Source organism: Artemia franciscana, chromosome 1, assembly GCF_032884065.1.
Source record: "Artemia franciscana chromosome 1, ASM3288406v1, whole genome shotgun sequence".
NCBI lineage: Eukaryota > Metazoa > Arthropoda > Branchiopoda > Anostraca > Artemiidae > Artemia > Artemia franciscana.
The window spans coordinates 3999541-4011972 of NC_088863.1; the positions used below are offsets into that span (position 1 = coordinate 3999541).

A 12432-nucleotide genomic window follows, 5' to 3' on the forward strand; every position below is an offset into this window, starting at 1 on the left:
GAAGAAACCTTAATAGGAATAGAAATTCTATAAGTTATAGAATTTGTTATATTTGTGAATTTGTTATGCTCTGTAAATGACAGAATAAGTTATACAACTGGGAGTTGAGGCTCCTAGTTCTCTTTTTGTCCCCCCCCCCCCCTAAACGTCCACCACACATCTCAGTTTCTCTGTTGCCATTTGCCTCGAAGAAGACTTAATAGTAAAAGACTATATAGAATAGAATAGAATAGGTTTTATTTGCACAATCTCTCGTAGTCATAAAACTAAATGGCGCTTGTGCTTACAAAAAAAAAAGGATTAAATCAAACTACAAAAAAAATCAGAAGACAAATAGGATAAAATCAACAATTGTTATGCTTTGATACAAAGAAAGGGATGAATGAGTTGGAAAAACGATTTGTGCGTGAAGGGGTGCTGCTAATCTGTCAAATTTCTTCAATGTTCAAACTTCAAACATTCATTGTTCAAACTTCGATGTTTCACTTCAACTGGTGGTAGTATCGATCTGTATTATCACTTCTGAGAAGATATTGGCCAAATTCAAGGATCAAACTGAGACGACGCTCTTGAAGAGAGGGAATTTGTAAAGTGGATAATGCTAACTTATATTCGGTAAAAGCATCGCACAATATTACTTTGACTGCTCTTTTTTGTATTGACTCAAGCTGGTCACTTAGGTAAATAGTGTTATTGACTTGTGGGCCCCATATGGGACATGCATACTCTAAAATTGGTCGAATGTAAGTAAGATAAGGCTATCCTTAGTTGTGTCACTGAGAAACCAAATCGACGCATTAGTATAAGTGTCCGCATCGCACTATTTGCCTTTTTGATAATTGTATCGACATGGAGGCTGAAAGAGCAGTCGATGCTAAACTTGACACCAAGCACTACTGCCGAAGATTCACTAGGATAAGGAGGAGGATGGCACACAAAGTCTCTCTTCAGGGGATTAAAGCGAAGGATTTTAGTCTTTCCTTCGTTGATTTGGAGGCTGTTCGCAGTACATTCATCTTTGAAGTTGTTGATTATTTCGTTACAGAATTGGGGGACAGCCTCAGACTTCTCAACAATGTACTTCAGTAGGACTGACAAGTCGTCTATATACTTAAATCTTTCTTCATAGCCGGAAAGGATGAAATTTATCACTGCCAAAAACAGTAGACTAGCGAGCTTAGTACCTTGTGTGGCTCCGCATGTAAGATCGACCCATTCGGAGTCAGTATCTCCTGGGAAAAGACTATAAACGCACTGATAGCGGGCTTGTAAAAAATTGATCACTAAAAGGAGAATTTATTTTTGCGCATCCATGGTAGGTAGATTTGTGATAGCAACGGAATGGCGAATAAGATCAAAAACCTTTCGGTAGTCTACGAGGAGAAGGTCGACTATAGCACTTCCTCGGTCGAGCAACTCGACAATGAGATGGTACATCCGTACTAAATAAACAGTTGTGCTGATGCCTCTTAAGCATACATACTGATACGGGTCTAGATGTGCAGAGACCTGTGACATAAGTTTGCGGTAAATAAACGTTTCTGCAACTTTAGAAAGGTTCGGAGTTATTGATATAGGCCGGAGTTGATCACAAGATTTTGGACACCTTACTTTTGGAATAACGCGGACATATGCTCTTTTCCAAGCACTAGGGAATACTTGCTGAAGGAAACATTGGTTGATTATAGAAGAGAGTGGCTTAGCAAGTAAAATGGCGAATTCAGGTAACAGCTTTACTGGAAGCTCACCTGGGTAGGACGCACAGCTCGCTTTCAGTCTGTTGAAAATATTGATATCATATCCCCCAAACCCAGTGTCTTTTTTCAAATGAGGTATCGTAAGACCTGTTTGTGGAGTGTCAGGGTAATTATGGCTTCCTGGAAGTATTTCCGTCCGAAGAGAATATGAAACTTCTAGAACCCATTCCTGAAGAGCGTGGTGCTTCCTGGAACCCATTCTGGAGTGCTCCCCGTGGCACGTACTCCTCGTGTGTCTAAACACTTTTGGTCGGCAGTGATTGGCGTAAGAAAGGTGGGCTGATCCTCAAGCTTTCACCACCGTGCCTTATTCTGTGGTGTCATTAACGGTATATTTTCGCTTTTATTTTATAAAACTTTGGATAATCAAGTAAACTTCAGCTTATCCTTTTTTCTTTTACATTTATGTCGGAAAGTGAGTCAATTTGAAGTAATGAGCTGAAAGACTAGGCAACTCTTATCTCCAACTGCGTTACTAGCAGGTGTTACTCTGATGGGAAGAGGATTTTTAGGTCTCTGTATTAAAGCGGAACAAATGAGACAAGGGGCGTGGTTACGTGAATCCAAACTCTAACGCCAATATCGAACATTTTATATTATTTTACACCCGTATATTATGGTTTCTAAGTTGTAAAACTTAGTTCAGAAATGTTATTGATTTCGGTGTTTTTAAAACATTGCCTTTTAAGCCAATTGGCTACGACTTTAATGCGTCCAATTACGTACTTATAGATGTTTTTTTTTTTTTTTTACAAAGTTTACAGTTGACTTCTAAAGGGTCTTTTGTCTTAATTTATTTACTAGTATGGAATCAAATTGTCTTTTGGCTGTAAAAAGTATTTCGCAAGATTTTTAAAAAGGCCAGTTTATTGTTGATCCTAGTATGGACTTGGTTGATTTGGATTTTAAAAACTTCGTATTAGAAATCATTTCTAAAACTACGTAACTAAAAAAGGAGGCTATTTCTTTAAAATTTAATCTACTACATCATGGTTGGAGTGATAAATTGCTACTATTAATAGACCTGAAACTCTGACTGCTTTTACAACTATGCCAAAGGGCATGAAGGAACTACAGCTCATAGTAACTAAAAACATGTTTAAAAAACTAGCTTGGGAGAAAAAAAATCGCAGCTTACTAACGAATGGTTACTTGAATCGAGTCAAGCTGAAAACGAGAAGAAACTAGAATAAATATGACTGCCATCCCATACCCTCTATAGCCAGAACATAATTTGTACTTTACTGAAAACAATCCATATTTCGAGTTTTTATGTGTTTTATTTCTCATAAGATCCAAAAAAAATCACTGTCATAATCAAGATTACTGAAAAAAACAAATGAATGTGGATTGACAGTTTAATATATATGCTAATGTTCATTCCTGAAAGTCTTAATAAATTTGGATAATTAAATTTAAAAAAAGAGAAGACATTCAAAATGTATTTTGTTTTCAGTATATTGCAAATCATGTTCTCGTCTTTAGAAAGAACAGAGGGTATCATAGACCCCGGTGCCGCGCTGGTTTTCTTTTTGATGATGAATAGCTGATTTTTAGGGAAAGCGGAGGTGTGTCGCCGACAAATTTCGGCGCGCTGCCCATTTTTTTGCCGCCGGTTGACGCTAATTTTCGTATTAGGAGGAAGTTTTAAATCTGTTCAAAACACTTGAGTGACGCATTGTCCAAATCTGAATAAATAGACGGGTCTCTTACAGCCAATTAGAACTCCAAGGGTGTATAATACGTAATGAAACACGTAAATCTGTAGGATCAAGATTATTTTTCAGACTTTTTTAATCTCTTGCTATTCAATAAACGGCAGCGTTCGCTTTCCGTCGTGTCATCCTTTAATGTGTGTTTTTCAACAAAAGTAAAGAGCAAAGCTATGTCTTGAGCGGAGCAAAAAAAAAGCTAACAGAAACTATAATGAACAAAAAGTTTAAATAAACAAATATTTGACTCAATAAAAAATAGAACCAACTTATGATACTGTGAATATACTGGAATGTTGTAGAGGTTTCGAGAAGGTTGGAAGGGAACAGGTAGTATCACTCTTATTTGTAAACCGTGATATATCAGTTTTTGTTACGGTTAGTAAAAATGTACCAAAAACAAAACTGGTATTCAATTCAACACGAGCAGAAATTACTAGATATATTTGCAAGAGAGTCGTCCTCCTTGTACCCTAACTATAGTGAAAGTGTCATTCGCGCTTTACTGAAATCAATATATTTTAAAGTCATTTCTCTTGTCTCATCATAAGGTTGAGAAATAAGTAGATTAAAGAAAACTCAAAATTAATGTGAATATACTTTATAATATCAATCTAGTTCCATTAGCCTGATATTCACTAAAGTGTCATTTGTACTTTCTTTATTCTAAAAAATTCTTTTAAAGAATATAAAAAGAAGTCGAATAGATTTGTTATAGCGAAACTTCACTTCAAAGAATAAAATGTGTATCTTCAAAAATTAAAACTATTCATTTTCAAAATGTAACTTATGTACCATTGATCTATATGTGTAAATGAAACACGTAGATCGAAAAAGGAGAATTTAGACATGAAGTTGTTTTTTAAACACGTATATTTTCTTTTCTGTGATCTTGATTAATATTGGAATTTGAGTTTTCTATTATTATAACTTCATTAATCATTAATTTAAATTTTTTTTTTTTTGTATTTTGTTATAACATCAATAAGAACACAAAGAAAAAAGACGTCCCGGGACTAGTCAATGTTTGAAAAAAAAAATGGCTCTTTCGTTTTGTAAATTCTGGACTTATTTTATAGAATACCATATGTATTTAAACAGTTTAATTTGTATACACAAATATCTAGGATTTTTCTTTTTCTTTGGGGGGGGGGGGAGTGTTTTGAGAGAAAATGTATTAAAATTTATTTATATGCATTTTGTAGCCTTTTTACTAGTAAAATTGAACCTTAAGGTGAATTGGGGGGGGGGGGCTGAAGCTTGGTAACACTTATCACTCTGGATACGTCCTTGTGGTAGCGTTTGGCAAAAACTGCTTTTTTTGCTTTCCTTAAAGCGTGAATGGCACGCGGTGTTATTGGGGTACAAGGGGACGACCTACCAGTTCGTATATCAAGTAATTTGTTTGTTCTGTATGTTCAAGATTTTTGTTTGAATATACGTTATATTTTGGGTATATTATAAGTTCATTATTGGTCTCATTTTTATTAAGTCTTATATCTGTTTCTTTTAACTTGAATATATGTCTTTAATATTTATTTTTTCTATATATTATTAGTTCATTATTGGTTTCATTTTTTCATAAAGTCTAATATCTGTTTCTTTTAACTTTTAGTTTACTGCTCATTATAATTTCCGTACTTTAAAAAAAAATAACTTGCCTTGCAAGTTGTATTTTTTAAATTTCTTGCAAGCAAAGAGTAAATGAATAAAATTGGTTGCTATTTTTTTAAGTTTAAATTCGGGACGCTTTTACTTCATGAAGTATTTAAATATTCCTTATGTCATTGTACCATCACAATCGTCAAATAGACTTTAGATTAAATTCTAATTAATTCCTCATCAGTACAAGTAGCACTATATTGTCTGAATGGTCACTATATGCAAATTGCTGGGTGTCAAAACGTTACAAATTTCGTCCTCTAAAAAAATTGACATTACAATCTGCACCTTTGTAGTTACAAACTTGTAGAATGATCAAAATTGTCATTGAGATCAAGAAGAAATAAACTGAAACTTAACCTATTTTAAATTAGAATTGAAATTTAAATTGGCCATTAAGTTTCATACCGCAAGACTCGTTATAAAGTGTTCAAAAATGACAAAAGGAAGGTGATCGTCTATCATTTACTTTTGACTACTTGGAATGTCCTAAAGCTTTTAAATTCTTTTTATTGATTTATCCTACTTTCACTTTTCTAGGGCCATCCTTGAACAAAATTATATATTGCGAGCATATAGTTTTTTGCTCTTTTGGTGAAAAATATCGTTATTTGAACTTAATTTTGTTTTTGGCTTCCTGTTTGTATTTTGGAGAAACTTTTTTAACAACTTACACCCTTAAGTTGACCTGGAAAAATAAAACCTAACACCATTCGTAAAAAATCCTATCTATGCTCTTTGACAACCTGGATACACTTAGGCTCTTTTGAATTAGTTAAATTGTAAGAACAGAAGAAGTAATAGAAGTAGTACTGTAAGTTTCAACTTAATACCCTCAGTCATTTTTGGGATATTGCTGAGATCTCTTATTGGTAACCAGCATACACACAGTGCCTTTTGATTTAGTCTTAAAGCAAAATTTAGTTTCAAATACAGAATCCTGTGTTTTTTGTTTTTTCGTTAAATCGTTAGTTTTCATAACTCTATATAGTTACTGAAACGTTATAAGTTAATTTATTTGAGCTGATTGTATTATCCCAGTAATGGGTTAAATTGCATGGTGTTGCAGAACACCATCGTGGGAGGATCCTCTATAGCTGGGTACCTGTAAGAGTGTGGACCTTGTGGTCAGCCCTATCCGCACTTGAGGAGTAGCACCCTTCGAGGAAATTATAGCATAGTAAATGACACAGCATTCGCACGGGATTCTGATTAATGGATAATTTTTCTTGGCTGGGTCTATATTGGTCGATGTTTTTGGGCTAAAAAGCTTGCTAGCTAATGTGTCTACTATGGGTTTCCTCCCCGTTGTAGCATAATGCTTGTAGACATGAAAAATATAATGAGTTGGAGGTCATAGGCTTGAGAATGTTTGTGCAGGATTTCAACTCTTGTTGACAGAAGACCATCGCCAAGTGCCGAAAACCATGTTGTGACCAAGAAGGGCCCAGGATTGCACAGAGCTTCCATTCATACTGAAGGTCCCAGGGACTTCTTGCTGTCTCGTTCTAAGTCGGTTTACGCACTTTGGTATAGACTTGGGAAGGTGAACTGGTCCCCGTTCTGCACTGGTATCCGGGACTATGGCCTTTCCCGAGACCAAAATAATTTCAATTATTTAAAGAGTTCGAAAATTGGAATGTTACAACGTTAAAAAATAACTATCGTATCGATATTTTGACTGACGAATTCATATGATTCGATCTGGACTTGCTAGGAGGCTCAGAAACTCGTATCCCAGTGGTACGAAGCCTGAAATTGAGTGATATTGAACTTATTTATTCAGGCAGGAAGGATGGGGTACATAGACACGGAGTAGGGCACATGATGAATAAGGAAGCTGCTGAGTCTTGTTTAGGCTGGGAAGGTATTAATGATAGAATACTTGTCAATCATTTTATGACTAGAAAGTCCGGGGTATCAGTTATAATAGCATATGCCCCTGTAGAACCGACTGACGGAGAAACTAGTGACTCAGTTGCATTTTACTTTCAGTTATAGGAGCAAATAGACAGGAACCCAGGTACAAATATGGTATTTTTATTAGGAGATTTCCACGCCCAGGTCGGTAGAAATAGGGATAGATGGTATCCTAGCCTGGGTAAATTTGGTGTAGGAAAAGAAAACAGTAATGGCTACAGACTGCTGTAATTTTGTAGGTAAAAAAATCTAGTTATAACCAATACGGTTTTTGGTCATAAAACGGCCCATAAGTTAACACGGTACTCATGTGATGGTAAGAGAGCAAACCTTATTGATTATGTTATTGTAAACTGAAGACTGGCAGGATCAATGCAATATATTAGGATATATAGGAATGCTGTTGTTGATATTAAAAGTTAAGATCACCATCTAGTTGTGTTTAAGGTTAATCTTAAGCTGAAATTTTGGAAGGGTAACTACCTCCCGGGAAGTTATGATGTTGGTAGACTCCAGGATGGAAATTTGAGAGAAACTTTCCAGGAACTGATGAGTTCAAAATTTGATAATGTGGGAGATGGATGGAAGAATTTTAGGGAAACGATTTGTGAAGTTGTCGATGGTGTCTTAGGGAAGAAAGTTACGAACGCAACTAGGAATATTAGTGAAAAAGCTTTATGTTTAATAGACAGGAGAAGGGGCTGGTACAAGAAATATCTTGTAAGTTATAGATCATGTTAAAACAAAAGGAAAGTTGAGAAAGTATTAAAATATGAATTAAGGAGGTGTGAAGTGGATGCCATTTATAAAATTGTCGAGGATTTGCAAGATGCAGCTTGACGGCATAATAGTAAAGTATTACTCTTGCATGTTAAAAAATTGAGAGGGGTTAGTCAATCCGGACTTGTGCCAGTTAAAAATAGGAGTGGGGCCACAATTCATGATAAGGAAAAGTTTAAGAGGGATGGGCGGAACATTTTGAGATTTTGTTAAATCGATATAGAGTCGCAGGAAATGAGGAAAACGAAAAAGTTATGATACCTTGGATATGAAGGAAGGTTTGTTTTGTGAGGAAGAATTCGCGACAGTACGAAAAATAATCAAGGCTCCATATTAAAACATTACATTAAAAAAACTAGTTTTTTTAACTGAAAGTAAGGAGCGACATTAAAACGAACAGAAATTACTCCGTATATGAAATGGGTAGTCCCCTCTGTAATCCCTCACTCTTTACGCTAAAGCTTTTAATTGTTTTAAAAAGCAGAATTGTGGCAAATAGTCAAACTTTAGCGTAAAGAGCGAGGGATTGCAGAGGGGACAACCCATTTCATATACGGAGTAATTTCTGTTCGTTTTAAGTTTTAATGTCGCTCCTTACTTTCAGTTAAAAAAAACTAGTTTTTTTTATGTAATTTCTGAACGTTTTTGAATTAATGCATGTTTGATTTTGGCTCTCCACACATAAACTATTAAAATGAAATTTGTATATTAATTCCTTTTTTGGCTAAATGGCTTTCTCTTAGTTTTGACCAGACGATTTTGAGAAATAAGGGGTGGGGAAAGCCTAATTGCCCTCTAATTTTTCGGTTACATAAAAAGGCAACTATAAATTTTAATTTTTAACGAATGTTTTTATTAGTAAAAAATATACGTAACTTAAGAATTAGCTTACGTAACAAACTTTTATATTCTTAAATTTGTATTATGTATGTGAGGGGGTTTGTCCCCTCGTTAATACCTCGCTCTTTACACTAAATCTTAAGTTTTGTCCCAATTCTTTAAGAATGACCACTGAATCCAAAAGGCCGTAGAATAAATAGTTGAAATTACTACAATACCATAGCATAAAGAGCGAGGTATTTATCTCCTCCTAAATACCTCGCTCTTTATGTTAAAGTATTTTTAGAACACCTCATATGCGTAATAATCTCTGTTCGTTTTAAGTTTCAATGCTACTCCTTACTTTCAATTGAAAAAACTTTTCCATGTTTATTTTTTCATTGTTTTTTTTATAGTAATTTTAGAAAATCCTGCGCCCTTTTCATTGAATTTCTGTTCCCCCATGACAAATTTCTCCAAGGAAAGACCCTCCCCTTAACTCCACCCCCAAAACCAAAAAAAAAAACCCTGAAAACGCTGTACACCTCCTGATAACCATTAAAAGCATTCAAAAAAGAGCTATAAAAATTATTTTGGGGACGTCCTATACTACTTATGATGAAGGTTTGGCTAGACTTGAACTCACTACATTGGAATCACGACGTCGCTTCCTTACCATGAACTTTGGGCACAAGTGCCTTAGTTCTGACTATCATCGACGTCTTCTTCCCCCCTTCAAAGAAAACCCCCCAATCCTTCCCAATACAAGACTTAATGCTCGTAGAGCTCTAAATACTCAACTTGACTTGTGTCCCAAAATGTTGACAATGAGGTACAAAAACTCTTTCGTTCCCTATTTTGTTTCGCATTTTAATAATTGATTTAACTTTGTAACTATGTTTATCCCTTAACATTTATTTTATCATTGTAATTGTAATTGTTCTGACGTGCTTATGCTAGCTTGTGTGCTATTTTAGCCAATAAATCATTCTATTCTATTATTATATGTAAACACTGGCCGAAGTTTGTAACTTGCAGCCCCTCCGCCAGGGACTGTGGGGGAGTAAGTCATTCCCAAAGACATAGTTATTATGGTTTTTGACTATGCGGAACAAAATGGCTATCTCAAAATTTTGATATGTTGACTTTGGAGAAAAAATGAGCGTGGGAGGGGGCCTAGGTGCCCTCCAATTTTTTGGTCACTTAAAAAGAACACTAGAACTTTTCATTTTCGTTAGAATGAGCCCTCTTGCGACATTCTAGGACCACTTGGTCGATACGATGACCCCTGGGGAAAAAAAACAAATAAACACGCACCCGTGATTTGTCTTCTGGCAAAAAATACGAAATTCCACATTTTTGTAGATAGGAGCTTGAAACTTCTACAATAAGGTTCTCTGGTACGCTGAATCTGATGGTGTGATTTTCGTTAAGATTCTATGACTTTTAGGGGTTGTTTCCCCCTATTTTTTAAAATAAGGCAAATTTTCTCAGGCTCGTAACTTTTGATGGGTAAGACTAAACTTGATTAAACTTATATATTTAAAATCAGCATTAAAATGCGATTCTTTTGATGTAGCTATTGATATCAAAACCCCATTTTTTAGAGTTTTGGTTGCTATTGAGCCGGGTCGCTCCTTACTACAGTTCGTTACCACGAACTGTTTGATAATAAGGCTCCGCGTGCTGATAGTGTGGTAATTGAATTTTTTAAATATGGTGGCTCTGAGGTTAGGAATAATTTACTGAAGATTATGATTATTATTTTTGAAGAGGGGGAAGTACCTAGGGATTTTAGGAAAACCTTAATTAAACCACTGTATAAGAAGGATGATAAGAGTGATTGTGCTAATTATCAAGGCATTAATCTTGTCTCTATAGGAAGCAAATTATTTAGTGATATTACACTTTTTAGACTAAGATGCTGTAGACAAGGTTACAAGAGAAGAATAGTGCGGTTTTTGAAAAAGTAGAGGGTGTTTAGACCAAATTTTTACTCTTAGGTTAATAATCAACAAGTGCCTGAGTTATCAGACATCTTTGGTCCTTAGTTAAAAAAGGTAAAGGATACGGCATTAGACTTTACAGTCCGTACCGGCGGTGCTGATCTCCGTTTCTTGGCCCTTCAGCCAGGAAGTGCAATGGGGGGTTGGGGGCCAGCCATCCTGTGCTTTCGCACACCCTTCCTGTTTACCTTCCCCAGATTTCTCCAGGTACCCATTTAGAGTTGGGTCAACTCTGGCTATGCTTACAGAGTCACGCCACTGACCCCCGTCCCAAACTGAAGAATTGGGTACACTGGGATTCGAACCCGCGTCCTCTCAGACAAGGGATCCCGAATCCAGCGCACCAACTCACTCGGCCAGGACGGCCTTAGTTTATTGATTATGAGTAAGCGTTCGATTCTGTTGAAATGGGAGCTTTAGCGAAGACCTTATCCTTGTATGGAATACCAGACCATAACATTAAAGTGATTAGTGCTATGTACGAGAATGATACTGCTGCGATTAAGGTAGGAAATGATGTTAGCAGCAGGTTGTATAAGTCAGGAGTTAAGTAGGGTTGTGTTCTATTCCCCTTTATGTAGATCATTTTGATGAACTTTGTATTAAGGAGCACAGGAAAGGTAATAGGAGACTACAGAATCAAATGGGAAGGAAAATCTCTTCAGGACTTGGATTACACCGATGACTTAAGTATGCTGGATGAAAGTTTGAGCAAAATGAATGAACTTTTAGAGGTTTTGCAAGTTCAGGGCGCTATAATTAGTTTAAAATTAATGTATATAACTTCAAAGACCACACTGCCTTTCCATGACGAAAGTATAGCAGTTAAAAATAGGGATGAAACGTTGTAATCGACAGTGAACAGATATAAAATTTTTAACTGGATATTTCGAACACATATACAGTGTTCATCGTCAGCAGTAAAACTAAGAGACATCAATAAAAAAAAAAAAAATTTCTACCCAATAAACTAATTATATATAGTTTATTGCTCTTATTTTTTTCAATGCAATAGTGGAAGCAAAATATCACTTCACCTGAGAGCTATGACATCTGTTCACCTGATGTCAGATAAATCTAATGTACCGGAACCAAAAAGGTTAAGGAGATTTGCTTCCGCTGTTGGATTGAAAAAAAAAATCATATACACGATGATTTCTGTTCCTTTTAGTTTTTAATGTTACTCTTTACTTTCACTTAAAACAACTTCTTTTTTTTTTGTTTAATCATTAACAAAGACGGTGGGAGCAGTGAAGATGTTAAACCTAGAATAGCCAAGGTTCAGGGTGGTTTTCATAGTTAAGAAAAGTTTGGAAGAGTAGGAAGATAAATCTGCAAACAAAGATTATATTTTGGAAGCTACAGTGGTAACAGTGGTTAAATATGGTCCTGAACCATAGGTGATCCGAACATCGGATGAACATTGGCTAGGTGATCCAGAGAAATTGTTTTGGGTGCCCGGCTGACCGACAGCTTTCCAACAGTTGGTTCTAAAAGAAGTGTGGTTCAGTTTTACTTTCTAGGGCTATAATGAGGAAAAGGTTGAAATGGCTAGGGCACGCTTTTTTCTTTTTGGCCTACCGTTTACAGCTAAACAGAAAGCTGGTTGTCCCCGGTTAGGATGGGAGGATGTCATAAAGAAAGATTTAAAGGAAATGGGAGCTTTCTGGGAGGGTGCAGAGGGACGATTTGAAAAGATTGGGATATTGGAGGAGCGTGCGTAGCTGTATTGGCTTGGTTCTGTGATGAGTTCTTAGTAGTAATACTAATTTTACA

The 12432-nt window shown here is 35.8% G+C and overlaps 1 protein-coding gene across 2 annotated transcripts in view; it reads left to right on the top strand.

The window, feature by feature from the left end:
* LOC136024704 (neuronal acetylcholine receptor subunit alpha-10-like) overlaps positions 1-12432 on the top strand; it is a 644557-nt gene that overhangs the window by 39311 nt on the left and 592814 nt on the right. The gene's annotated exons all lie outside the window — the stretch shown is intronic.